The 27,822-nt window shown below is 34.7% G+C and overlaps 1 protein-coding gene across 2 annotated transcripts in view; it reads right to left on the reverse strand.

Annotated features, from left to right (window-relative positions):
- The window catches only part of C3H11orf65 (chromosome 3 C11orf65 homolog), a 72,364-nt gene extending 46,305 nt beyond the window's left edge, over positions 1-26,059 (reverse strand). Inside the window, exon 1 of one of the 2 annotated variants that reach the window (XM_051986936.1) lies at positions 25,234-26,059. The gene's annotated coding sequence lies outside the window, so the exon portion shown is untranslated. The remainder of the gene's footprint in view (positions 1-25,233) is intronic. The other variant, XM_051986935.1, reaches the window with a different exon arrangement.
- Positions 26,060-27,822: the final 1,763 nt, after the last annotated feature.

Below are 27,822 nucleotides of genomic sequence, written 5' to 3' on the forward strand. Positions count from 1 at the left end.
AGGCCTTTATCAGAACCTTTAACTGTGAAGATGTTTTCCCAGTTTGTTGCTTCCCTTCTAGTCTTGTTTGCATTAGTTTTGTTTGTACAAAGGCTTTTTAATTTGATATAATCAAAATTTTCTATTTTGTGATCAGTAATGGTCTCTAGTTCATCTTTGGTCACAGATTTCTTTCTCCTCCATAAGTCTGAGAGATAAACTATCCTATGTTCCTCTAATTTATTTATAATCTTGTTCTTTATGCCTAAATCATGGACCCATTTTAATCTTATCTTGGTATATGGTGTTAAGTGTGGGTCCATGCCTAATTTCTGTCATACTAATTTCCAGTTATCCCAGCAGTTTTTATCAAATAATGAATTATTAACCCAAAAGTTAGGATCTTTGGGTTTGTCAAACACTAGATTGCTAAAATTGACTATTCTGTCTTGTGAACCTAACCTATTCCACTGATCAACTAATCTATTTCTTAGCCAATACCAAATGGTTTTGGTGACTGTTGCTTTGGAGTATGAGTTTCCAAGAATCAGACCAGCAAAATGAAGAGAGATTAAATATCAGAATTTGCTACCAGTTCTGAATTTTTTTACAATCCTAGCAGATCATGAAGATTATCTACTTCATTTCTGCAGTTTAAATATTACTACTTCAATTGGATTGTTTTTTAAAGAAATGTTTTATTGATGTCTTTTTATTTTTTAATCACATTTTCCCAGTATATTCACTTTCCACTGAATTTTTTTCTCATGTGTAATAGAAAAACTAACAAAGGAGGACTCTAAACATGCTCTAATGACTAGCTTCTCTATTATATTTATAGTAAGAAAAAGTTATATAACTGATCAACAATGACTGGGGAGATCCATGTGTAGTTCTCTACCTTTCTACAGAAAGGAATGAAATAGACTTCATTTGCTCTAAGAGAAGAAGGTGGATCTTTTCAATTAATCTGAATTCAATTGCCTTTTCTGTGTTTTCATTTATATTTTTACAGTATATTATTCCTCACTAGTATTTCTTTGCTTTGCATCAATTCTTGCAGTTTTCATGTGCCTCCAAATGTCTTTGTATTTGTTTCTTATTGTATAATAAAATTCCATGATGTTCATATTTAAACATTTGTTTAGCTATTCTTTAATTGTTGAGCATTTGATTTTTATCTTTTTAGTATAGAAATAAAATATTGCTACAAATATTTTTGCAATGTTTTAAAATGTTTTGAAGTATAGGTGATATGATAAGCCATTTAGAAAACCCAGGAAACTAATAAAATTAATTTTTAGCTTTAGTAAAAAAATTCAGCAATCCAGAAGTCACCAATTTTCTATACATCACTAACAAAAAAAGAAAGAATTGACAAATAGGGAAATATTGTTTATGTGTGTGTGTATGTGTATTTGTGCAAAATACTTGGGCAATAAACTACCAGCATATTCACAAGACTTCTAAAAGATATCTCTGCAAATAAGCTTTACAGAATTCCTTGGATCTTTAATTGCACTGGTGTAGATCCTCCTTTCATGGACATAGAATACATTTTAGATAATCTCTGAGAGTTTCCTGGGACTAGAAGGTTAACTTAATGTCACAATAAAGCACTGGAATATCTCCTCAGTATTCAGGTCTTTATTTCTGTATATTTTATAAGAATATACAGAAATAAAGACCTGAATACTGAGGAGATATTTAGTTTCTATGGTTAGACCAAAATAACACAAATTAATCTATAGTTTAAATGTAACAACAATCAAAGTGCCAATAGGATCGTTGTAGAATTACATATGGAAGGACAAAATGAAGGCTCAAAGAGGACTCATATCAGGTTTTAATTTATATATTAAGGATATTATTTTAGAGCTGGAAAAAAAAAAAAACAGAAAAATTGGTCCATGGAATAGGTGAATAATTCTGAATTAGGAGCAAATACAAAAAAAAAAAAAAAAAAAATGTTAAGTCAATAAATCCAGAACACAAAATAACTGGAAAGGAATTCATTATTTAAAATCTCACAGGGACTGTTGGGAGTGAAGTCAAGATGGTGGAGTGAGGCTAGGAAGCTACTTGAGCTTTTCCAGTTTCCCTCAAAAATCACTTGATATTAAGCCTTTGAATAGAGTCTGACAGAATGAAATCACTCTCCAGCTCAAGAAAGATTATAAGGACTTCAATGGGATAAAAGTGTTGTTCAGCCCACCTCAGATAGGATCTGGGGAAGCCAGAGTCTAAATCACAACTTTGTTGTTCGGTTACTACTGTAACCGAAATCCTCAATCCTGACTCAGTAGCAAGCGGATCAGTGGCACAGCCTCTAGTCCCAGATCAGAAGGCAAATTGCCAACTCAGGAAACCAGACTGTAATCTGGAAAGAGCAGGTAGGGCCAACTCCAAGAACAAGAGGGTCCTATACTCAAAGCCAAGGCTCAGAGAGGCACAAGAAACTTGGGACAGTGTATCCCAAGAGCACTGCTTAACCTTAAAAGTCCCAAAATAGGAAAAAAGAAAATGAGCAAGAAATAGAAAATAACCTTAACCATAGAAAGCAACTGTGGTGAGATGGGGAAGACCAAAACACCAAGTTCTATGAGAACAAAATGCCCACATATGAAATCTCAAAAAGTGATATGAATTGGTCTCAAGCCCAAAAAGGCTGCTTAGAAATACTCACAAAGGATTTTAAAGGGCAAATAAGAGAAAGAGAAGAAGAACTGGGAAAAGAAATGAGAGGTATGCAAGAGAAAATCAATAGCTTGGAAGAGGAAAGACAAAAATCGACTGAAGAAAACAATTCCTTACAAAATACAATTGGTCAAATGCAACAACAACAACAAAAATACCCTGAAGAAAACACTCTGAAAAGCAAGATTAATCAAATGGAAAATGAGATACAAAAGCTAACTGAAGAAATCATACAATAAAAACTAGCACAGGGAAAATGGAAGCTAATGACTCAAAAATCAAACAAACTAAAAAGAATGAAAAAAATGGAAGAAATGTAAAGTACCTCATTGGAAAAAACAGCTGATCTGGAAACTAGATCCAGAAGTGGCAATTAAAAGATTTTTGGTTTACCTGAAGGCCAAAAAAAAAAAAAAAAAAAAAAAAAAAAGAGCCTGGATAGCATTCTTCAAGAGATATCAAGGAAAATTACCCTGATATATTAAAACTAGAAGACAAAATAATCATTGAAAGAACCCATCAATCACCTCCAGAAAGAGATCCCACTAGGAGAACAGGAAACATTGTTGCAAACCTCCAGAACTATAATCACAAGGAAAAATTACTGCAAGCTGCCAGAAAAAAAACAACTCAAATATCAAGGAGCCATAGTCAGGATTATTGAGGGTCTGGCAGCATCTAGGATCAGAGGGGCTGGTATACCATATTCCAGAAAGCAAAAGGCCTGGCATTACAACAAAAAATCAACTACCCAGAAAGACTGAGCATCATTTTTCAGGTGAGGAGATGGAGCTTCAATGAAGCAAGGAACTTTCTATCATTAATATTGAAAAGACCCAGAACTGAATGGAAAAACTGATCTTCAAACATAGCACAGAAAGGTAAATAGGAAAGAAAACAAAAATATTATTTAAAGGTTGAACTGTTTACATGCTTAGATGGGGAAATGAAACTTTTAAACTCTTGAGAACTGTATCTTTTATTAGGTCAGTTAGAGGGGGGCCTACATAGATAAGAGGGTGTGTTATAATATAAAGAAAAAGACATTAAAGTGTGGGGAAAGCGTGTACTGGGAGAAAAGGAAAGAGAAGGCAAAATGAAATAATTAGAGGCACAAAAGAGGGAAAGAAAGGAGGAGGATGAGCATTGTCTGAAGCTTAACCCCATCAGTTTTGACTCAATGAGGAAATAACATATTCACTCAGTTGGGTATAGAAATTTATCTCACCTTCTAAGGAAATAGAGGGATAAAAGGGAAAGAAAAGGGAGGGCTGGGTAGAAGGCAAGGGCAGAAAAATTAGAATAAAGGGGTTAAGAGAAGAGAGGAGAAGTGATGGAAGAGAAGACAAATGGGGAGGGGTGGGTCAGAAACAAAACACTTCTAAAGAAGGACATGGTGGAAAGAGGGGAGAATCATAACTTTTAATGTGAATGGGATGAATCCTCCCATAAAATGGAAACAAATAGCAGAAGGATTAAAAACCAAAACCCTACAATATGTTGATTACAAGAAAACACATTTGAAACAGAGAGATACTTACAGAGTAAGGTAAAAGGCTGGAGCAGAATTTATCATGCTTTAGCCAAAGCAAAAAAAAAAAAAAAAAGGGGGGGGGGGGGGAGTAGCAATTCTGAGCTCAGATAAATAGGAAAAGTAAAGCAAAAAAGTAGATCTAACTAAAAGAGATAAGGAAGGAAACTACATTTTATTTAAAAGTACCACAGAAAATAAAGTAGTTTTGATTCTAAATGTACATGCACCAAGTGATACAGCAACCAGATTTTCAGAGAAGAAAGTAATCCAGTTATAGGAAAAAATAAACAGCAAAATGAGACAATATGCCTAAATCAAAACTGTCAAAGCAGTTCTTAGGGGAAATTTTACCTCTCCAAATAGTTACATGAATAAAATTGAGAAAGAGGATCAATGATTTGGGCAAGTAATTTAAAAAGCTAGAAAAAGAACAAATTAAAAAACCCCAGTTAAATACCCAATTAGAAATATTGAAAACCAAAGGATTAATAAAATTGAAAGAAAACTATTGAACTAATTAATAAATCTAAGAGTTGGTTTTATGAAAAAAAAAAAGATAAACCTTTGGTTAGTCTGATTAGAAAAAAAAATTACTAGTATCAAAAATGAAAAGGATGAACTTACGATTAATGAAGAAGGAATTAAACCAAAAATTAAGAAGTTATTTTGCTCAACTCCATACCAACAAATTTGACAGTCTAATTGAAATAATCCATCTAACAGAAAAGGAAATAAATTACTTAAATAACTGCATTTTAGAAAAAGAAATTGAACAAGCCATTAATGAACTCCTAAGAAAATATGTCCAAGGCCTTATGAATTTACAAATGAATTCTACCAAACATTCAAAGAACAATTAATTCCAATACTATGTAAACTATTTGGAAAAACAGGCAAAAAAGGAGTCCTATGACACAAAGATGGTGCTGATTCCTAAACCAGGAAGAACCAAAACAGAGAAAGAAAATTATAGACCAATCTCCTTAATGAATATTGACACAAAAATTTTAAATAAAATATTAGTAAAAAGAACTGATCAACAAGATAATACACTATGACCAAGTGGGATTTATACCAGGAATGCAGGGCTGGTTCAATATAAGGAAAATTATTAACATAATTGACCATATCAATAACAAAACTAACAGAAATCATATGATAATCTCAACAGATGCAGAAAAAGCTTTTGACAAAAAACAGCACCCATTCCTATTAAAAACACTAGAGAACAAAGGAATAAAGGAAGTTTTCTTTAAAATGATAAGAAGCATCTATCAAAAACCATCAGTAAGCATTATTGGTAATGGGGAGAAGTAGATGCATTTCCAATAAAATCAAAGGTGAAACAAAAATGCCCATTATCACCACTACTATTTAATATTATTCTAGAAATGTTGACTTTAGCAATAAGAAAAGAAAGAGAAATAAAAGGAATTAGAATAGGCAATGAGGAGATGAAAACTATGATGGTATACTTAGAGAATCATCCAAAAACCTACTTGAAACAATTAATAGCTATAGCTGTTAAAATAAAGCCAACCAAATCATCAACATTTCTATATGTTAGTAATAAAGCCCAAAAGCAAGAGAGAGAGAAATTCCCTTTGAAATAGGGACATTGATGTTCAGAATGATTGGATCAGTTCAATAATGCATTTTCCCACATCCCCTCCAAAATTTATCATTGCCTTTTTCTGTCATTTTAGCCAATCTGAGAGATGTAAGATGGTACCTCAGAGTTGTTTTAATTTGCATTTTTCTAATAAATAATGATTTAGACTAAATAGACAAAATATTTAAATGTCTACCTGCCAAGACAAACCCAGAAACTATATGAACAAAATTATAAAACACTTTTCACACAAATAAAGTTATATCTAAACAGTTGGAAAAATATCAATTGCTCATGGGTAAGTAGGCCAAGCTAACATAATAAAAATGACAATTCTGCAGAAATTAAGAATTCCAAAATTCATCTGGAAGAACAAAAGGTCAAGAATATAAAGTGAATATATATACACACACATACACACACACACACACACACACATATATATATATAAAACAGCAGTCATCAAAACCATATGGTATTAGCTAAGAAATAGAGTGGTGGATCAGTGGAATAGATTACATACACTTGATACAATAATCAATGACTATAGCAATCTAGTGTTTGATAAACCCCCAAACCACAGCTTCTTGGATAAGAACTATTTGACAGGGAAAACTGGAAAATAATGTTAGAAACTCAGCATAAATCTACATCTTACATCCCATATCAAAATAAGGTCAAAATGGGTACATGATTTAGGCATAAAGGGTGAAACTATAAGTAAATTAGGAGAGAAATATAGTACTACTTTAGAGTGTGCCTCAGGGAATTCCCACATCCAATCTAAGAATAATAATCTGTTTGATTCTGAATAGACCACTCAGTTCTTTGCTGACTGTCAAAATAGCTTCCGGCCTCAGGATAGTACCTTGGACCAAACTCCTAAAACAATAGTGATTATTTGTTGGTCAGTGAAAATCAAATTGCAGAAACCACTCCTTGTTCCCACCTCTGGGCCATAAAATTAGCATATCTTTAACATGAAGAACTAGATAAATGTGTCTCCTTACTCCTTATTTACTTACTTACTTACAATTTCTTCTTTCTCTTGGAATTTAATCTACTTGTAATGGTATTTAATGAGTTCAAGCCTGTAAATTCTTTTGACACACCTCGGTGACACCAGTTTGTGACCCCAAACTTTTAGGATCCATTTCCCAACCTCAACAGCTATGCTTAGGCAAAAATGTTATTTGTTTCTCTCTCTTCTCTTCCCTTTCATTTCTTGGTAGTCATATTCTTACATGTAAGTACTCTGCTCAAAGGAATATAAATTATAATTGTTTATATTTCACAAGATATCTCCAGGGTTGGAAGCTAGGTTTTTAAAAAAATTATTATTTTTTTCTTTTCTATTTTTTAATCATTATTTTGCTTTGTTTTTAAAAACTCTTTTTATCTCATATAATTATTCATTTATGACTTCTTGAAAATTAGCTCTGGTAAACTAAGCTTGAAAAAGCTATTGGGATTTAAATGGAGCTACCTGATACTGAGAAATGTCAAATGGTCCCACGCCCACAAAGTTTTTTTTAGAAGAACTCAAAAAGAAGTTGTTAAACTTTTAAACTTTCACAATAAACTGGGAAAATATTTTTACAGTCAAAGGTTCTGATAAAGGCCTCATTTCCAAAATATATAGAGAATTGACTCTAATTTAAAAGAAATCAAGGCATTCTCCAATTGATAAATGGTCAAAGGAAATGAACAGACAATTCTCAAAGAAATTGAAACTATTTCTAGCCATATGAAAATATGCTCCAAGTCATTATTAATCAGAGAAATGCAAATTAAGACAACTCTGAGATACCACTACACATCTGTCAGATTGGCTAGAATGACAGGGAAAGATAATGCGGAATGTTGGAGGGGATGTGGGAAAACAGGGACACTGATACATTGTTGGTGGAATTGTGAACATATCCAGCCATTCTGGAGAGCTCTTTGGAACTATGCTCAAAAAGTTATCAAACTGTGCATACCCTTTGATCCAGCAGTGTTTCTACTGGGCTTATACCTCAAAGAGATATTAAAGAAGGGAAAGGGACCTGTATGTGCCAAAATGTTTGTGGCAGCCCTGTTTGTAGTGACTAGAAACTGGAAAATGAATGGATGCCCATCAATTGGAGAATGGTTGGGTAAATTGTGGTATATGAATGTTATGGAATATTATTGTTCTGTAAGAAATGACCAGCAGGATGAATACAGAGAGGCTTGGAAAGACTACATGAAGTGATGCTAAGTGAAATGAGCAGAATCAGGAGATCATTATATACCTCAACAATGATACTGTATGAGGATGTATTCTGATGGAAGTGGATTTTTTTGACAAAGAGACCTAACTCAGTTTCAGTTGATCAAGGATGGACAGAAGCAGCTACACCCAAAGAAAGAACACTGGGAAATGAATGTAAACTGCTTGAATTTTTGTTTTTTTTCCCAGGTTATTTTTATCTTCTGAATCCAATTCTTTCTGTGCAACAAGAGAACTGTTCGGTTCTACACACATATATTGTATCTAGGATACATCGTGACATATTTAACTTGTACCGGACTGTTTGCCATCTGGGGGAGGAGGTGAAGGGAGGGAGGGGAAAAGTCGAAACAGAAGTGAGTGCAAGGATAATGTTGTAAAAAAATTACCCAGGCATGGGCTCTGTCAATAAAAAGTTATTAAAAAAAAAAAAAAGAAACCAAAAAAAAAATAAACTTTTAAACTTTAAACTTTAAAAATCAAATGAGAGATAGAGGAAAAAATAGGGAGAAAAAGAGCAATCCAAGAAAATCAAGAAAATTATGAAAAGAAAATCAATCAACTTGAAAGAATCAAAAACTTAAGGAATAAAATAATTCCTTGAAAACTAGAAATGGGCAAGGAGAAGCTAATGACATCCCTAGATATCAAGAAATAATAAAACAGAATAAAAAAATGGAAAAAAATTGAAGAGAACGTGATGAGGTTTAGATTTAGGGAACCAAAATGAGATTAGGGTTTCTGGTGTTCAGGGAGTTAAATGATAAGGTTTAGTGGCAGATTCGGGGTTCAGGGAACCAAATGGAGAAGTTTGGCTTCCCTGCACCCCCTTGGGATTCGGCACAAAAGTAGGGAGTTTGGGGGACTTCCTTCTGGCAGCACAGAGGTTCTCTATAAAGGAATTTACAGACCCCAAAACCTGGATTGATAAACGAGGTTTTTTATGGAAGTTTATTGGAAGTAAGGTTAGAAATCCTGAGAGAAAGGCATAAAGTCTGGTTAGGAAATAGGTGAGGATAAAGAGAGGGTGGCAGTAGAAATGTAATGTTGGAGAAACTGAGCAAGACAGAAATTAGAGAATAATTTAATAGTTTATTAAATGGAGAGATTTTCTGGGACCAAATGATCCATGTTTGGTCCCAGGGTTGCATGAGACTATGGTCTCAAAGAATCCAACCCTGAGTATTAGACAGCAAGATTTTTTATAGGATAACAAGAACAATGACATAATGGGGGAGGTACCTGGATGGGCATAACCTAATGGGGGTGGGTGGGAGGACCTAGGATTAATGGAGGGAGGTACTGGAGAGGTTACTGATATTCTAATGATGTCTACAACAGATAGACCTTTATCCTGTCAAACATTAAGAGGGAATGATTATAGCCTAAAGATATAAAATATTTATCTCATCAAACATTTCAGAGGGAATGATTATAGCCTGGAGTTTTGGGGCAGAGCAACTGAGGTAGACCTTTATCTCATCAAACATTAAGAGGGAAAGGCAAAGTAACTAAATAGGACAATTGGGAAACTGGGTTAGGACATTAAAAGGAAACTGTGGCACAACAGAAAGAGTATTCCAGTGGACAGAGGCTCCTTGGCATGCCAAGCATGGAGCTGGCATGTTTGGAACCTCTGCAAAGAGAGGGTTTTAGTTTGGCTCTTTTATAAGGAGAGCTTTCACTACAAGCTGAAGGGGGCTCCTGGGTGGAGTCCCAAGTTGGCTTATGGCTGGGTTTCAGCTTGAGCTGGAATTTGAATTGAATTCAATGAGTTTCAGGACTGAGCTGACCCTACCCAGATAACAAGGATGAAACTGTTTGTCCCTCCAGGCAGGGTCTCTCACTGAAGCTGAGTTGAAGGAGATTTTCTCCTTTAAGGATTTTTAAAGTTTCAGGGTCCCCTCTTCAAATGTAAACAATCTCATCAGAAAGACAACTTATTTGGAGAACCGATAGCAAAGAAATAATTTAAGAATAGTTGCAGTATCTGAAAATTATGATGAAAAAGGAATTTTGATACAAGAAATTATCAAGGAAAATTGCTTTGAACTTTTAGAATAAGAAGGCAAAGCCATGATAGAGAAAAAAAAATCCACAGGTCACCACATAAAAGAGATTCCAGCAAGAAAACTAATAGGAAAAACTAAGTTTTAAAGCTCCCAGGTTAAGAAACTACTGCAAATAACAAGAAAAAAAGTAAATATCATGAAGCTACAATAAGGATTACACAAGACCAGAAGCTATTACATTGAAAGACTGTAGATCTTGCTTTATTTTATAGAACAAAAGAGCTGGGGTTGTGACTGGGATAACTGAGTCTCAGCAACGTTATGTACAATCCTGAAAAACAAAAAAGGACATTTAACAAACTGAAAGACCTCCAAATATTTAGGAGGATAAAAAGAGCAGAACTTAAGGGGAAATTAGAAATGTAAGATAAACATTAAATTTTAATTATAAGGGATTCAATAAGGTCACATTGTTTACTTCTTATATATGAAAATGTTATCAGTACACTGATTACTGTCATCATTATTTGGTTTGTTTGAAAGAAAGGCTTGGGCTGAAATGTGTATAATGGGGTTGTTCTTTAAAAGAAAACATAAGGGGGAGATAAAAAGGAATAACTGTCTCATATAAATGAGGCATAAATATCAAAATTGATATAGAAGAATCCAGTAGAGGGAAAGAAGGTGGGTAAGGCTAGAATCTTACTCTGATTGGGAATGGTTTCAAGAAGAAATACACACATATATGTTTAAAAAATTTATAAATTCATACAGGAATAAGGGGGCAAGGGAGACAGTGAGGGGAGAGGATAAGAGAGAAACTCTTGGATAGATGGGTAATTTAAGGAATAGGAAGGTAAGATAGCAGGTAGAAGTAAAACAGAGGAGTGAGGAGCAATATGGTAAAGAAGGTGAGAAGGATAGTGAGAACAAACAGAAAGGAGAAAAATATACAAATAATTATAGCTTAGAATGTGATTGGGATGAATTTACCTATAAAATGGGAATGAACAGCATATTAAAAATTTGAATTCATCAATATGCTGGCTTTCAAGAAGCACTATACATATGAGTGATACACTGAAAGAAAAAATTAAGAGCAAGAATAGAATTTATTATGTAAACAAAGCAGGGGGTAGCAAATATGATCACAGAAAAAAGTTAAAGCTAAAATAGATTTAATCAAAAGAGAAAAATAGGGGAACTATGCTATATGTCAGCAATATTATTCAATATTGTTTTAGACCATTTAAAATAATTAGACAGTTTAAAATACCTGTGAGTATACTTGCCAAAATAGATATGAACATAAACATAAAACACTTTTTAGACTGTCAGATCTGAATAACTTAAGCAATATTTATTGTTAATAAACCAGTATAATAAAAATGATAATTTTACTCAATCTATTTATTCAATGCCATTCCAATTAAATTATTAAAAATTATCTGAGTTGGAAAAAATAACAACAGTTTACAGATTCAAAGGTTGAGGGTCAGAGCTGGATATGTCAGTCTTGTAGTCATTTGTGTAGAGATGATAATTAACTGCTAACACACCACCAGTAGTAATAGTAGGAAGGAGAGGGAGAAGAAGGAGATCAAAGAGAAAGAAGGAAGAGGAAGGAGAAAGAGAAAAAAGAGAAGGAGAAGAAAGAAGAAGAGAAAGAGGAAGAAGAAAAGAGAAGGAAGGAAGAAAGGGAAGGAGGGAGGGAGGAAGGAAGGGAGAAATGAAGGAAAGAAGGAAGGAAGGGAGGGAGGGAAGAAGGAAAAGAAAAATGGAAATATTTTTCACAATCCTGACTAGAAATAAAATGTCTAATTTTGGTTACATTAAATCAAAACAGTTTAGCATGAACAAAATCGATCAGCTAGAATTAGAAGAAATTATTAATTCTACTACCAAATTATTAGTTTTACTACCTGTCACTGCTTTTTTTCCCCAGATTTTTTTTGTGGAAAATTCATCCATTTCTACCTACTAATGCTGGCTGTATCCTTACTACTCCATCTTGGTTCTTCTCTCTCTAAATACTTCATTTTTGGTGAGACTCATTAGCTCCCATGCATTTAATTATTATCTCTACACAGATGACTCTAAGATATACATATTTAGCTCCAACCTTTCTCTTGAACTCCAGTCTTCAATCAATCAACAAATGTATATTAAACATTTACTTTGTATCAGATCTTAGAGGTAGCAAGGATACAAAGACAAAAAAGAAATACTTTCAAGGATCTTCCATTTTGCAGAGCTAAATCAACTCAAGGTAAAGCCAAGACACCTGTCACCTGCAGAAACCACAGATTGTGAGAACAGTTTTTATATTCTGTTGAATTTTGTCTCTTAATCCCTGTAATGAAGATTCATTTGGACTCAACTTCTACATCTAAGAAACTCAAACTCACATCTTTCTCTCCTGGGATAATGAATAACCATTTGCCTTAAGCCACTCACTCTCTTACTTTGCCATAGTCTTACTTTCACAAAAACATGACTTTGTCAAGATGACATTGTCAGTCATGACATGACATGAGTCAGTCTTTTCTAGTACTTGCTGCACATTGTCTTACAAAAGGAATGCTGGTCCTGGAGAGAGTACCAGAACACTCTTCATTCCCTGGTGTATCTCTGAGTCTTCTTTAGTAATCATCACTTAGCAACTCCTCACAGAATCACAGAGGGTTAGAATGGACCTCAATGACCTTCTTGCCCAAACCATGCAACAAAAGAGCCCCTACTCTATTTGACAGATGATCATTCAAGTCCTGCTTCAGTAAAGGGAAACACAATATTTCTTAAGGCAACTCATTCCATTTTTGGAATGCTCTTATGTTAAAGACCATGCCTAAATGTGAAGGGGCAGTTCATTTCTCTGAAAGCCTCCACAACTGTGAATTGTAACACACTTTAAGGAATTGCAAATTAGCCTTTACTGACTCAGGTGTTGCTTGTGAATTAGGAATGAAATAAATTGGAGGCAAGAGGATGAGGTCAGAAAATGCACCTGCCTATCAGTCTCCTTGTATCATTATCATCCTCTCACATGAAGAGATCTGGTCAGAATTAGATTCCCAACAGCCACTAGCAGATTGTGTCTGTAAGAAATGGCACCTAAACAGGAATACAAGAAGCACAAGATACAAAGAAGTAGACAGTGCTTGAGAACTGTTCGTGAATAGTATCTTCCCAGGAGGGGAGGAAGGGGAAGGAAAGGAGGAAGAGACCTGGTAAGACTTTTTCAATCGGGTAATTAAAATGGGCCAACACATCAAAGGGCCAAGCCAGGAGACTAATGAGAGACTTATGAAAAGTGCCTATTCTCACTACAATCCTCTTCTCCATTTGTCAGAAAGTTTGCCTCCATGACATCTCACAAAATTCAATACCTGCAATAGTGTCTCCCCCTGCAACCATCTAGAGGAATAGGACATAAAAGATTTTGATGTGCTGTTTGCATTCCTCAGCATGCAGTCTCAGGTAACAGCAATTTTACAATATCGGACAAACTAACTGATCATGCTGTTGGGGAGGAAATAATTGTGTTCCCATAAAACAAAAAAACGGGAAATTGTTAAGGACCACACCTAAGTGTGAAGAAGCAGGTCAGTTCTCTGAAAACCCCCATAGCTGTGAATCACAACCCCCCTGAAGGAATTGTAACTCAGCCTTTACTGACAGATGTTGCTTGTGGATTAGGAATGAAATAAATTGGAAGAGAGAAGGGGAGAGAGGTCAAAGAATGCAACTGCCTCTCAATCTCCTTGCATCATTATCACCCTCTCACATGAAGGGATCTATTCTTCTGGTCAGAATTAGATCTTCAGCAGCCACTAGCCAGTTTCTCCCGTAACACTTTTAGCTTTTCTTCTTCTGATATTAAGTCTAAGTTTTTTTCTTGGAAACTTAGACCTGTTCTTAGACCTTAAATTCCTGCTCTTATCTTCTTAGGGCCAAATAGAGCATGTCTAATTCTTTCTCCAAATAATGGCCTTCAAATACTTGAACAAAACTATCACATACTCTTGAGTCTTTTTTCCTTCAGTCTAGACTTATTTAGTTCCTTCAGTTGATCCTCAGATAACCATGAACTCAGAACCCTTCACCTTACTGGTGGACCCTATCTAGATTATCAATATCTTTCTCTTTGTGCCCAAAACTTAACACAATACTCCAGATAAAATCTGACAAAAAAAATGTACAGTAAGATTATCATCTAAAAGCTATGTCCTCTACTGTGCCTCAAGACTGCATGAGCTTTTGTGCCACATCAAAATATCATCTCATATTGAGCTTGCAATCCACTAAAATCATTGGATCCTTTTTGGAACAATTATTGTCTCTTCATGTTATCCTCATATTTGTAGGATTTAACTTTTTTTCCGCACCCAAGACTCTACATTTATCCCTTTTTGAATCTAACTTATTAGATTCAGTCCAATGGCTGAGTGACTCAGTGGTGTCAAACTCATAGAAAAGGGGGCCAATAATCATACATAAGAATGCCTGTGGGCTGCATATTAACTTTAAAACCCTTTGCTTTTACATTTTTATTAATATATCATCAGCACATTAAAATCAGGAATTTAAAATATATTAATTTGGTTCAAACCACATTTAGGAATGTTGTGAGCCCTAAGCAGCCCATAAGTTATATATTCGATACCTCTGCTCTAACTTGTCAAAATCTCTTCAGATTTTATCATTTATTGTGTTGGTTATGCTTCTCAGTTTTGATTCATCTGCAAGTTTTATAAGCATGTTATCTACGCCTTTATCCAGGTCATGGATTAAAATAGTAATATGGGTCCAAGAATAATCAATCACTGGGGTATTCCTTTTGGATACCTTCTGACATGATTACATTAAAATATTAACAACCACCTTTTAAGTCTGATCAATCAACCAGGTGTAAAGTCACCTGAAAGTATTATCAGCTGATTTGTATCTTTCCACTTTTTTATACTGTCTTTTGAGGTTTACTGTATTCAAATTTAAATTTATCACCTAATCAAGATACTATTAGCAGTTTTCTTGCCAGTTCACAAGTTATTCTCCCTTCTTTCTCAAGGACTTTAATACCTATCTCAGTCTTCATCTTTACTCTAATCCTACTCTTTATGCTAGGCGACTTAAAAAAAAATGCTAATGCTTTTCAAACACCTTGATATGCTAATTCCTTATTTTCTTCAATTCCCCTGATCTACACTTATACTTTACTTTATCTACACAAAAAGAGTCATAATTTTAACCACAAGTTTTACTTCAATGATCAAAAAAATCAAAATTCCTCTGTCACATCATAACCTACTTTTGGGAGGTGCAAGATGTAGTAGACAACAGCTAGCTGGCCTCCAATAAGGATGATTTTGAGTCCTGCCTCTGAGGCATAGTGTCTGTGTGACATTTAATCTTTCTGTGCTCAAGGAAAGTCTTTAAGATTATAAATTTAAAAGCAGGTGCCATTCTGTATTGTAAAGGGAATTTCCTTCCTAGTGAAATCAGTTTGGTTACTGTGATCTTCCTATCACTCCACCTCTACCTGTTATCTTCTCTTTTTTTTTTTTTTTTCATTTCTATTTTTTATTTTTTATTTCACTGGAACCTCTTATCTTTTTATTTTTCTATCTCTACCTCTTAAAATTCTTTGCTTCTTTTAAAACACTGCTCAAGTACAAGCATCTACATGAGGACATTCCTGAAACACTGGCTCCTAGTATTTTCCTTATCAAAGTGTACCTTGTATTTATTTATTTTGTATATACTTAGGATACTAAAATCAGAAGTTTTAAGCCCTTAGATGCTATCTAGTCCAACTCCAATTTAAAGATAAGCAAACTGAGATTGAATTAAGTGACTTGTGCAATACTTATTTATGGTCATGTTGCTTCCTTAGAGAAAATTTAAGCTCCCTAAGAGCATTTAATCTTTAATTATTTAGTTGTATATGTAATGTAGCACCTTACATATTGCCTGGAACATAAAAGGTACTTAAACTCCAATAAATCAACCAATATTTACTATCAGGGAGACAAAAAAATGTAGACATATAATACAAAAGAATAGAATTTCTGTAAGCACTTTATGAGGGTATTCTATCAAATTATAAACATAAAATATTTGGCTAATATTTCATATTAGTACTTTAGTATAGTGAATTAAATACTTTCATACTTTATTGTCTCATCTGTGACTGCAAGTAGTTTTTGTTACAACTTTTTATCCAGATATCCTCAGAAGAATACTTTTAATAAAAGTTTATGTTGAGAAAAGTAAAATTCCTTTTATTTAAAGTTGGCTTTATTTTAAGAAGCATTCAGTCAAGATGTCATCAATTAATAGCTTTGGACTATTTTTTTTATGAAGATACTTTAATCAGTTTGTCAGTAGTGAGAAGGAAATTAAACTTGAAGTCAAGTGCTCCCGCACTAGTTGCTACTTTGTTCTTGTTCTGCCCCTGAAATGCTACTCACGATTTATTAAATAGGCATATATTAAATGACTGATATGTACAATTCATTAATTCCCATCTTTAACGATTTAAAAACTAGTCACAAAGATTATGTACAAACATATAATATAAATTAGAATATATATATATACATATATACGTATATATATATATTTATATATATATATATATATACATACATACACACATAAGAGATACATAAAATATTGGGACATTAGATGGACACAAATGATCATTTCCAGTGGACCTTATAGCAGGAGAGAGACCAGGGAAGGCTTCAGGTTGAAGATGATATCTATATTCAATCTATACTCAGCCTTGCAGGATAAGAATTTCAACAGGTAGTGTGAGGATTTTGGGAAGATGGTGGAGTAAGATTGGTAAATTTCAAACTCTCCAGATTTCCCCCACAACCAAAACAAATTTGTGCCTTGGGGAACCAAATGGGGAGGGGGGAGGGGCGCTAACTGGATGTGATTGGAGCCTTTGCAAGAATCACAGAACTTTTACCTCCCAAACAATGTGGGAAGTCAAGGAAGGGGTGGATCTCAATCTGGAAAGACTTTCAGTAGGGGGAAGCTTTTGGTTTGGGATTCCAGGGCAGAGGGCAGAGCTGAAGTGAAACTAGAGGCATCATCCCCCCACCCCATGATTAGAGGTGCTTACACTAATATTTCTCATTAATAAAAAAAAAAACAAAAAACTGAACTGGCACAGAAGAAAAAACCCAATCACAGAAACTTACTAGGGTAACAGGGAAGACTAAGGTTACTCTTCAGAGGAGGGCACTGAAGTTAAAAAAAAAACAACAAAAAAACAAAAACCCTTCTTCTACCCCAGAGTAACATTAAATGGCTCTTTGCCCAGAGAGAACTTATTTATTATTTTTAATATAACTTTTTATTGATAGAGCTCATGCCTGAGTAATTTTTTTTACAACATTATCCCTTGTACTCACTTCTGTTCTGACTTCTCCCCTCCCTCCCTTCATCCTTTCCCCCAGATGGCAAGCAGTCCTTTACATGTTAAATATGTCACAGTGTATCCTAGATACAATATATGTGTGCAGAACCGAACAGTTCTCTTGTTGCACAGGGAAAATTGGATTCAGAAGGTAAAGATAACTTGGGAAGAAAGACAAAAATGCAAGCAGTTTACATTCATTTCCCAATGTTCTTTCTTTGGGTGTAGCTGCTTCTGTCCATTCTTGATCAACTGAAACTGAGTTAGATCTCTTTGTCAAAGAAATCTACTTTCATCAGAATACATCCTCATATACTATCGTTGTTGAGGTATATAATGATCTCCTGGTTCTGCTCATTTTACTTAGCATCAGTTCATGTAAGTCTCACCAATTCCCAGAGAGAATTTATAAAAAACTCAAAAAAGAATTTAAAAATCAAATGAGATGTCTCTCACGAGGGAAAACCAAATAAATAAAATAAAATAAAATAAAAACCATGCAAGAAAAACAAGATTATGGAAAAATGTTAACCATTAGAAAAGGAGATAAAGAATCTTAAAGATGAAAATAACTCTTTGAAAATTAAAATTGGGTAAAGGGAAACCAGAAAAAATAGAACAGACCTCTTGTAAGAAAATAACAGATCTGGAGAACAACAGATCAAGAAGAGAAAATGTAAGAATAATTGGACTATCTGAAAGTTGTGATCAAAAAAACAACTTTGACACAATAATGCAAAAAATAATCCAAGAAAAAAAATGATAGAACATGAGGGGAAAATAGAAAAAGAAAAAATCCACCATTCATTTCAAAAAGATCCTTTGTGGAAAATATTATTGCCAAATTTTGAAACTCCCAGATCAAAGAGAAAAATTTTTCAAGAAATAAGAAAAAAATAATTCAAATACAGTAGAGCTACATTTAAGACTGTACAAGTCTTTAAAATACTTCAGGTCCTGACATCATATATACTAGCAATCAAAAGAACTAGGCCTACAGCCAAAAATATCATATTCAACAAAATTATCCTTAATATTGAAATGGGATAAATAAAATATTCAACAAGCTTGCAGATTTTCAGGACTTTCAACCAAACCCCAACTTAATAGGAAATTTAATGTATGAGCCAATATTAAAGATCACTTCAAGGAACTTAATATGGATAAACTATGTTTATTACATGGAAATGTATACCATACATTTAAGATTGACATCAGCAATTGGATAACTCAAAAGAAAGATTGGGACAGAATTGTGTATGATCTGATCCTAAAAAGCAAAACCATCTAGAAAAAAGATACAAGTAGTAATTATATCATATAAATGAGGTGCAGAGGAAGAATAGACAAGGGTTCAGAAAAGGGCTCATAGTTCTGAAAACATACTCACATCAGAAATGTGTTAAATGGCAACACTACATATATACCATGTAAGGAATGGAACCCTCCAAAATCAATAAAGAAATAATTGTGGGGGGAGGAGGAAGCAAAGGGCAGGGCAAGAAGACAAGGGAGATATCCATGAGTGGGGGGAAGTTAAGTAATAGCAAGGTAAATTAAAGAACAAAATTAAAACAGGAGAATTAGCTGGGATAAGAAAGAAGAGATACACACAGACATAATAAGAATCAGGAGTAGAATTTATTAGGGGAGAAAAATAATCATTGAAGGATTAATGAGGAAGACCTCTGATGGTTTTGATGAAACTCTGGGTCACCTGGATATTCCTCTCATAATACTTATACACCTAACATCAGGAAAGAATAAACACAAAATAAACAAAGGCGCCATGCATTTACACACAAATGACTTATCATCTGGTAGCTGGCGGGGGGTGGGGGGGGTGGGGTGGGTGGGGGTGGGTGGGGGGGAGGTAGGGTAGGGTGATAAAATGAAGTCTGGGGAAGGGAGAAGTGGCCAGCTCATAGTAGGAAGCAATCTTCAAGTAGCAAAGAGAAAGTGAAAGATCAACAACTCAAGTCTTTTGCATTATTCTTCCATCTGAAGCAAGTTAGAAAGCTTTTCATTAACATGAGATAATAAACCTTAGTAATCAGCCTGAAAACTAGCTCCCAGGTTCTCAAAGGGACAAGGACAATTTCCCCCATTCCCACTGTTGATTCCTGATGTGCTTATACTTCATTATAGTTCCCAGGAACTATTTATTCCTGATATACTTCCTCACCTTTTAAAAGGAATGAGACTTTGTATAATATGTCTTTAGCTTCTTTAATTATTTCCTTTTTAGTCTACATTTCTAATTTATTCCTCATCATCAGGCCTGTTGAACTTACTGAGTGTCAAAGTGCATATTGAAAATTTGGAAGATCTTATCCATTTCTTTGTAGACTTTTTCTACTACTTCATCCTCTATGTTGATGGATATGTTGGAATTAATGTCATAGAGGTCTTTTTATAAATATCTGTCAACAATACTGTACAATAATCAAATGCCTTGTGAAATAACTTTTGTTGTTTTTGAATATATATATATATATATATATATGTATCTATATATCTATATGTATATATAATCAAATGCATTCATTTTATTCTTAGGCTTTCCAAAACTTTGTGTATGAGCTAAACCTTTGTGTATGAGAAGGGTCACTTCTTTCTTACAGTCTCATTTATGGCAAAAAAGATCACAGTTGATATGATTTCATTCCTCAGTATGCCCACACTGGAAAAAAATCCCAGATTTAGAGTACCTATTGTTGTTCAGTAATTTATAATTATGTGTAACTATTTGTGACTCCATTTAGGGTTTTTTGTGTCTTGCTATTTCCTTCTATAGTTCATTTTATAGAATGAAACTGAAGCAAATGGATCAGAATGATTTGCTCTCAGTCACATAGTTGCTAAGTATCTAAGGTCAAATTTGAACTCGGGAAGATGAATCTTTCTGACTCTAGATGGGGCCCTCTATCCACTATGCTACATAATTGTCCAGAGTACTAATTGCTAAGCTAAATTTTGTATACAATTAAAAAACTATGAATCTTGGTCTTTGGTGCACATTTTCCTCACTGTAAGAAATTATCACTGCAAAAGCAGATGGGATTGTCTTCACTCAGGATTGATGACAATTTTTAAATTTTTCTTTATTTCATACGGCACCTTGCCCAAATAATTAATCATCCAGTAGTAATCCTACTTATAATTTGTCTTCCTGTATTAGCTAGGTTGGCTGTCAGAAATCAGATACAGCATATTGCAAAGACCATTTTCAGAAAAGTAGAAATTCAGAGCTTGAATTCTGCTGACATAATTGCCAGAGTCCAAAATCACTATCATTAAAAGAGAGAGAGAGAGAGAGAGAGAGAGAGAGAGAGGAGAGAGAGAGAGAGAGAGAGAGAGAGAGAGAGAGCGCAGAATTTCAAGGACAAATTCAAGTTAAAAAAACAGGTAATAATAATAATAATTTGCATTTATATAGTACCTACTATGTGCTAGGAATTGTACCAAATGCTTTACAAATATTTCATTTAATCTTTTCAACAGTCTAGTAAGGTAGGTACTTTTTATGCCTTCTCTTTTCAGTCAACCTACTCTAGCTGCATTTATATTTATTTCAGGGCAGTGATTCTAACAACTTTTCAGAACTGAAGAAACTGAGGCAATCAGAGGCTAAGTAACCTACAGTCACAAAAGTAGTAAATATGTGAAGCCAAATTTGAAATCAGATCTTCCTGATTCCAGAACCTGCACTCTATTTACTATGCCACTTTTAGAATACATTTATTCCCAACATACAATTAACTATTTGAGAGTTAATAAGAAGAACAAAAGAAAACAATTCTTAATTTTTACATTTCTCTGAAATACGATGATCTTCTTTATGTAAACTTTATAGCCAAGCAGTGTACAAGGAAAAAAAAAATGTCCTGCATTGTTTTAATTGTGCACTTTATACAACATATTGCCATGCAACATATCATACATGGATACACTGTAGGGCCCTAATTTCAATCTTCCAGTCCTTTCTTGATGTGCCTTCTCTTTTCAGTCAACCTACTCTAGCTGCATTTATATTTATTTCAGGGCAGTGATTCTAACAAACATGAATTCACTATTCTACAGGATAATTTCCACTGATTGTTAGATATTCCTAATCCTTATTTTTAAGAAGACTGAAAAAAAATTATGCTTTTAACTATTTTCTTAGTATTCTTCATATTTATTTTTTCAAGATTTTCTAGGCCTTTCTAAACAGGAGGTGGCAATGATAATCATTTGTGGAAAACTATTTACCCATGAAGTTTTTTCATGCTACCTGTAAAGAGTTAAAGTGTTAAATGCTTCCTCTCTATGATTTCCAGGAAATTCATGACCTTCTAATCCTTAGCTCTGCCTTTTTTTTTTTTTTTTTTTTTTTTGGTGGGATGGCAATGACTCACTGACAAAGGTTTTATGGATTTGTGGGATCTCTCAATTAAAATCAACTTCTCTAATATGTTAATATGTTGATTCATCTGATTTTCACAACAACCCTAATAGATGATATTATCCTTATTTTACAGATGAGGAAACCAAGTCACAAGTGAGTGATTTGTACATGTTTACCTATCTAATAAGTATCTGAGGCCAGATTTCTGAACCTAAATCCTGTACTCTATGTACTATACCATTTAGATATCTCAATACAAATACATTTATGAAGACTTTTTTGAAAGGAGGCAGAGTGAAAACAGAATTAAAAAAAAAATTCACAAAAATTAAAACAAGAATATACACTCTGACTACAACTAGGTAAACAAGAATAACCTCAACAAAATTGACGAAAATATACTGAGAATAAAAAAAATTTCACTATGGATAACAAATAGGATGATTTTGTTGCTGTCTTGTCAAAGACAGATACATATTTAATTTTTTTCTTTTATTAAAAAACTAAATAATGTAAATTTTAGTTTTATTATAAATATTTATGTATATGATTATACAAATTAAATTATTCATAGGCAAGCATGTGACTGATATGCACTATACTAAGTGCTATTCATCGAAGATGATCTCAAATAGCTTATTTCGACTTGAAAGACAACAATTACAAAAAGAAGTCACTAGAGGCAGAGTGAAGGGTTAAGGCCTAGGGGAGTTCAGAAAGCAATGATAGGGTAGATGGTAAGGTCTGCTAGTCTTACAGATCATAGTGGAAGGCTTGTCTATTATTTTGAAAAAGGGAAACACTAAAGAAAATTATGTATGTTATAATGTATAACGTATGTTTATTCTCTATTAGAATGTAAGCGCCAAACAACAGAAAAAGTTTCTGATCATTGAATTACTATGGTGATAAGAAGATCAAAATACACTCAGGAAATGATAAAGTCAAAATTTCTCTAACCAAAGCCTCCAAGCAAAATAAAAATTGGGATCAAGACATAGAAGAACTCAAAAAGGATTTTGTAAATCAAGTAAGAGAGATAGAAGAAAATTTAGAAAAAGAATTGAGAGTAGTGCAAAAGGAAATACAAAAGAATACAAAGAGAAGAATACCTTAAAAAGCAAAATTGGCCTACTAGGAAAGGAGGTACAAAAGCTCACTGAGGAAAATAATTCCTTAAAAAAAATTAAGCAAATGAAAGCTAATGATTTTATGAGAAATATATACACCCCCCCAAAAAAAAAAATAGAAAAAAAATGTGACCTATCTCATTGGAAAAAAAAAAAAACTGATCTGGAAAATACATTCAGGAGATTTAATTTTAAAATTATTGGTCTACTTGAAAGTCATAATCAAAAAAACACTCTAGACATAATTTTCCAAGAAATTATCAAGGAAAACTGTCCTGATATTCTAGAACCAGAGGGTAAAATAGAAATTGAAGGAATCCACTGATTATCTCCTAAAAGATCTCAAAATGAAAACTCACAGAAATATTACAGCCAAATTCTAGAACTCCTGGGTCAAGGAGAAAATACTTCAAGCATCCAGAAAGAAACAATTCAAGTATAGTGGAGTCACAGACTGGATAACACAAGATTTAGTAGCTTCTATACTGAAGAACCTGAAGACTTGGAATATGATATTCTACAGGAGCTAGGATTACAACCAAAAATCACTTATCCAGAAAAACTGAGTATAATCCTTCAGAGGATTTTCAAGCATTTGTGGTAAAAAGACCAGAGCTAAATGAAAAATTTGATTTTCAAATAAAGGATTCTGAAGAAACATAAAGAGGTAATCAGAAAAGTGTTATCATAAGGGATTTAATAAAGTTTGTTTACATTTCTACATGAGAGGATGATAATTGTAACTCAGTAGAACTTCTCATTATGGCATTTAGTAGTATATGTAGACAGAGGGCATAGTAGTGAGTTGAATATGAAAGAATAATATCTTTTTAAAAAATAATGAAATTAAGGGGACAGCCAGGTGGCATAGTGGACAGAGCACCAGCCATGAAGTCAGGAGGGTCAGAGTCCAAATTTGGCCTCAGACACTTAACACTTTCTAGTTCTGGGACCGTGGGCAAGTTACTTAACCCCAATTGCCTCAGCACCAAAAAAAAAAAAAAAAAAAAAAAAAAAGAAAAGAAAAAGATATTAAGAGGTGAGAGAGGAATATACTGGGAGAAAGGGAAAGAGAAAAGTGAAATGATCTGCCATAAAAAAAAGAGGCAAGAAAAAGCTTTTACAGTGAAGGGAAAGAAGGGGAGAAGAAGGGCTGTGAGTGAACTTTACTCTTATCAGAATTGGCCCAGAGGAAATAACATACATATAGAAATCTCTTTTACCTGCAGGAATATAGGACAGGAATGGGATATAGGGGTGATAAAAGAGAGGGCATTTTGGGGGAAGGAATGATCAGTACCAAAACACTTTTGAGGAGGGACAGGGTGAAAGGAGAGAGAGAACTGGGTGGGGTATATACAGTTAGTAATAAGTGTAAAAAGAATTTTGAAGCAATTTTCTCTAAGGCCTCATCCCTCTAACATAAAGGGTACTCAGTCAGATTTATAAAAAAAATTAGTAATGTCTCAATTGATAAATGATCAAAAGATTTGGTCTGTACCTAAAGGACTATAAATTCATGCATATCCTTTGACTCAACAACACTACTACTAGCTATGGATATCAAAAGCTATGGATATCATTTCAAAAAAAAAGTAAATTGAGATGCCCATTCATTGGGGAATGGTTCAATAAACTGCGGCATATGTTTGTGATAGAATATTATTGATCATGGGAAATGATGAGCAGGATGGTCAGAGAAAAAACAAAAACAAAAACTTTACATGTGGTTTCTTAATTGTGGGTGGGGATAAGGAAGATTACCTAGAACTCAAAACTTTTAAAAACAAATGTAAAAAAAATTGTTTTGAATGGGATGAGGGAAAATTAATAAAAGTAATTTTAAAAAAGAAAAGAAAAAAGAATGTATACTCCACGAGGTGGGGAATGACTGACTGCCTTTCTTTTTTGCTTGCTTTGATATATTCCCAGCAATTGGCCCAGAGCACAATAAAGGGAGCCACCTTTTACACTAAATCTTTCTTGATCTTCAAGCTTCCAGATATCAGGGGCGTTTTAATTTTTTTTCTGTCATTGTAACCTCAGGGTTTCAATATATCACAGGATTGATACTTTGGATAAATTGAACAAAATTTGTCAGATAAATGAAGCGTTCCCCTTTTCAACTACTTGTGTTTTATAAACACTTAAAACGGGTTGGGAAGAGGGAAAACTAACTAAACCACCAACCTTCTCCTCACAAACTCCTTTCCTCCAATCCCGTCTGTGACTTATGGAATGAAGGGAGAGTTCTCCATAAGTCGGCTTTGCTTAAGAAAATCAGACAACTGCCCAGACTGGAAACCTGGAAAGCTAAGGTGAAGGCCACGGTCAACCGCGAGGCGGCGCCGCCTTTCCGGCCAGGCTCTTTTCCCACCGAAGAGACGGTTCCTCCGTCATATAGAGATCGCAGCGGGGTACGGCGGAGCAGGATAGAGATGCTGTAGGCAGAGCCCTGGGGAAGAAGCGGGATGGACGCGGGGCACGGGGGCAAGCCAGAAGGGTACAAAAATATTATAAGGGAGGGTGCCCCCCTCCTCCTAGGGTCCTCTGTGGTACTGGGCCGAACCCCATTCCGATTTCACTGGACGTCTGCCAAAGGCAGGGGAACCGTTTCCGCTTCTCGTTACCATGGTGACTGTTTCGGAAATGACGCACACCGTCGCTTCCGGCCCTGCCTCCTTGACGGCCTTCGGTGAAGTAGCGCGTGAGTCTGGGGGAGTGGTGTCGCTCTGCTCCCTAGCTACTTGGAGCTGCCTTCCGGGAAGGGAAGTCGGAGGAAGGAAGCCGCCGCGAGATGGCCTTCTTCTCTCACAGACTGTCTCTACCAGCAACCAGAAAGAAAAGGAATTTCCTTTCATCTCCCCTCTCCTCTCCCACTTCTCTTGGCGAAGTGACTTTTCCCAAGGTCAAACTGGTAGTAAATTAATTTGAAGCAGAGCTGGGATTTCAACATAGCTCTCCTGATTCCAACACAGTATTTTTAGGAAGCCCTGTTTCTTAAAGCATAGGAAAAATGAGATTAGTACTTATTAAATACCTGAACCTAAAAACCTGAATACTCAATAAATATGTATAGAATTTAAGAGATTATTTATAAAACAAATTTGACAACAATTTAAAAGATTACCTACATGTTTTAATTTAAAATGAATATATATATTACATATATACATATGAAAATACAGATAAAGCTTGGTTTGCCCATAAAGATAAATGTATATTGTGCATATAAGTATATATGTACATTTACATATATGTGTGTATACAGGTACACAAAATTATACATACACATATGTGTGCATATGATTTATACATATAACATGAATGTAGCATGTATTTATATAGCATACTATATATTATGTGTTTATACTGCATATTATATGTACATATATACGCTATAGAGATACCGATATATAACGTGTATATAGGATATGTTTATATTATATATATGCATATATAGAATTAAATAAGATATATACTATGACATGTTTGTATTGAAGCAGGTAGATAGTATAGTAGATAGAGTACAGGACTTAGGGTCAGGAAGCCCTGAGTTCAAACCGTTCCTGGAAGACTTATTAGCAAAGTGATCATATGTAAGACACTATTTGTTGTAACCTCCCACCGAGGCTAGTGATTGCCAGGGCCATACACACCAATCTTCCCCAGATACACATGAAGACAATCCCATGTTAAGGGGCCAAATAGCCTTTCTTTATTGGCAATCTCAGCAGGGGTTAGCAGGAAGCAAGAGTCTATGTATGTCTCTGCGTCTCTCTTTGCATCCCTGAATCTCTCCACATCTCTGCCTCTCTCTACTTTTCTCCCCATCCTTTTCTATGAACTCAAAGCTGGCCATTTATATTTATTCTCCTCTGAGATTACCCTGTGCCTAGCCCACTCAGCACAGTGTAGGGCACCAAAAGTTAGTGCTTCCTCCTAAGTTAGTGCTGCCTCCTAAATAAAGATCTAGCAAGAGGACACACCCCTCACCATCTCAAGGAAACACCTGTAAGACACAACCTCCTGCCTCAGAGGCCAAGTCCCTTTTTACCTCCTGGGTCCGCCCTACCAGCTGATATGGCATACATGGCAATTCTCAGAAGAAAAGTCACTAACATACGCCCCTTTCTGTTTAGTGGGGACCACTCATAAAACCAGCTTTAATATTAAAAATATAAAAATATATTTACATATAAAATATAGGCTTAAAGTAGAAAAGTACAAAGATGCAATAAAGGGGATGAGAAGGGAAGTATATTCAATCAGGTGTTGGGACCAGAGTATAGAAGAATTTCCCCAAGTTTTCTATAAGGAGCCACCTCAAGCAGTCAAACCCAGATTTATCTGTGGCAAAGGGACAAAGGTCTCATCTGGATCTACTTCAGGCTGACAAGGGACATATAGCTGGCCTTACCCAATGGGGTCCGGATTGAAGAGGGGAGATGAGTGATTTGTAGGCAGCAGCAGCAGTATCTGCTTCTAAATGTTAAGATCAGGTCTAAGGTGATTTCAGGTTGACCAAGTGGTTGGTATTTCTGGAATCCTTCTGGAATCCTTTTGAAATTCAGTGGACTTCCCCATCAAGACCTGCAAGACATAAATATCCCGGCCCTCTCCAAAATACTAAAATTGGACCTTGCCAATGTCCTTCCTCATCCTTTCAAAGGACCTTTTGAATGTTCTCTGAGGCTTGAAGCCCTGTTTTCATAGGATCTAGTTTTATCATCTCCTCAAGACTAATCTAAGAAGGACCTAGCTTTCTGGCAACCAGCA

Source organism: Antechinus flavipes, chromosome 3, assembly GCF_016432865.1.
Source record: "Antechinus flavipes isolate AdamAnt ecotype Samford, QLD, Australia chromosome 3, AdamAnt_v2, whole genome shotgun sequence".
In the NCBI taxonomy this organism is placed as follows: domain Eukaryota; kingdom Metazoa; phylum Chordata; class Mammalia; order Dasyuromorphia; family Dasyuridae; genus Antechinus; species Antechinus flavipes.